The 2,525-nt window shown below is 35.9% G+C and overlaps 1 pseudogene; it reads right to left on the minus strand.

Moving 5' to 3' along the window:
* Window positions 1-259: 259 nt before the first annotated feature.
* On the minus strand, window positions 260-2,034 carry LOC134808130 (tigger transposable element-derived protein 1-like; annotated as a pseudogene).
* Between the last annotated feature and the right edge of the window lie 491 nt (window positions 2,035-2,525).

Here is a 2,525-nt window from a genome sequence, read left to right on the forward strand (position 1 = left end):
AATGATGCCTTAAAAGGTCAAAGTGAAAGTATTCTTAAGAAATTACAGGTGTACCTTGGATATTTGCAGGTTTGGTTCCAGATCAGCACAATAAAACAAATATCACAATAAAACAAATCATGTAATGTTTTTGGTTTCCCAGTGCATATCAAAAAGTTACATTTATAATATACTGTAGTCCCTTAAGTGTGCAAATGCCTTATGTCTACAAAAACAATGTACATACCTTAATTTAAAAATGCTTCATTGCTAAAAAATGCTAATGATCATCTGAGCTTTCAGTGAGTCATAATTTACTTGCTGTAGAGGGTGAGTCTTGCTTCAGTGTTGATGGTTGCTGATTGAATAGGGTGATAGTTGCAGAAGATTGGGGTGGCTGTGGCAATTTCTTAAAATAAGGCAGCAATGGAGTTTACCACATTGATTGACTCCTGCTTTCATAAAAAAACTATCTGTATTTCTCAACCTATGAAGCACAACAACAAAAAAATTCTCTGTAGCATCTGTTGCTGGTTGATTGTATTTTACCAACAGAAAAACTTCTCTCAAAATTGAAGTCAATCCTCTCAAACCCTGCCACTGTTTGTTCAATTAAATTTATGTAATATTCTAAATCTGTTGCTGTCATTTCAGTAATATTCACAGCATCTCCACCAGGATTAGATTCTATCACCAGAATCTACTTTCTTTCCTCATCCATAAGAAGCCTTATCCCTTTAAGTTTTATCATGAGATTTCAGCAATTCAGTCACGTCTTTCAGACTCTACTTCTGATTCTAGTTTTCTTGTTATTTCTACAACATCTGCAGTTACTTCCTCCACTGAAGTCTTAAAACCCTCAATCACTCATGCCAGTTGGAATCAACTACTTCCAAACTCTTGTTAATATTATGTCAACATTCTCCCATGATTTATGAACATTCTTAATGACAGCTAGAATGGTGAATCCTTTCCAGAAAGCTTTCAATTTACTTTTATTAAATCCATCAGAGAAATCACTATCAAAACCAGCTATTGCCTTATAAAATGTACTTCTTAAATAATAAGACTTGAAAGTTGAAATGACTCCTTGATCCATGGGCTGCAGACTGGATGTTGTGTTACCAGGCATGAAAATAACATTAATCTCCTTGTAGATCTCCATCAGAGATCTTGAGTAACTAAGAATCTTTTTTTTCCCCCAAGCAGTAGGTCTCAACTGTGGGCTTAAAATATTCAGTAAACCATGCTGCAAACAAATGTGCTGTCATTCAGGTTTTTTTTTATTTATAGAGCACAGGCAGAATAGATTTAGCATAATTCTTAAGGTCCCAAGGATTTTCAGAATGATCAATAAGCACTGGCTTCAACTTAAAGTCACCAGCTACATTAGTGCCTAACAAGAGAGTCACCTTATTCTTTGAAATTTTGAAGTCAGGCATTGACTTTTCTCTAGCTACGAAAGTCCTAGATGGCATCTTTTTCCAATATAAAGTTGTTTGATCTATGATGAAAATCTGTTGTTTAGTGTAGCTACCTCCATCGATTATTTTAGCTAGATCTTCTGGATAACTTGTTGCAGCTTCTACTTCAGTGCTTGCTGCTTCACCTTGCACTTTTTTGTTATGCAGATGGCTTCTTTCCTTAAACCTCATGAACCAACCTCTGTTAGCTTCCAACTTTTCTTCTGTAGCTTCTTCACCTCTCTAAACTTTCATAGATTTGAGGAGAGTTGAGGCCTTTCTCTGGATTAGGCTTTGGCTTAAGGAAATATAACTGGTTTGACTTTCTATCCAGACAACTGAAACTTCTTCACCATATCAGCAATAAGGCTGTTTTGCTTTCTTATCACTTGTGTGTTTACTGCAGTAGCACTTTTAGTTTTCTTCAAGAACTCTTTCTTCACATTCACATAGGTGTTTGGTACAAGAGGCCTAAATTTCAGCCTACCTTGGCTTTTAATATGCCTTCCTCACTAGGCTTAATCATTTCTAGCTTTTCATTTAAAGTGAGAGACTTGTGACTGTCCCTTTTACTTGAAAACTTAGAGGTCATTGTGGGGTTATTAACTGGCCTAAATTCAATATTGTTGTGTCTCAGAGAAACAGGAAGGCTGGAGAAGAAGAGAGATAGGGGAATGACTCATTCATGGAGCAGTAAGAACACAATATTTATGAATTAAGTTTGGCGTTACATGGGTGTGGTTTATGGTGCCCCAAAACACAATAGCAACAAAGAACACAGATCACAGGTCACCATAAAAGATACAATAATAATGAAAAAGCCTGAAATATTGTGAGGATTACCAAAATGTGACACGAGACACAAAAGGAGCACATGCTATTGGAAAAAATGGCGCCAACAGACTTGCTCAATACTGCGTTGCCACAAAACTTCAATTTGTAAAAAACATAATAAAGTCAAGTACAATAAATCAAGGTAAGCCTGTATTTAAGAACCAGAAGAACTGTTTTCAGAAAGCTGTTTGATCCTTGATAATACATAGAGTAAAATGATCAGGTAGAACAGGAGCAGAAAACCACGAA

The sequence above is a fragment of the Pan troglodytes genome, chromosome 14 (genome assembly GCF_028858775.2).
Source record: "Pan troglodytes isolate AG18354 chromosome 14, NHGRI_mPanTro3-v2.0_pri, whole genome shotgun sequence".
Classification (NCBI taxonomy): domain Eukaryota; kingdom Metazoa; phylum Chordata; class Mammalia; order Primates; family Hominidae; genus Pan; species Pan troglodytes.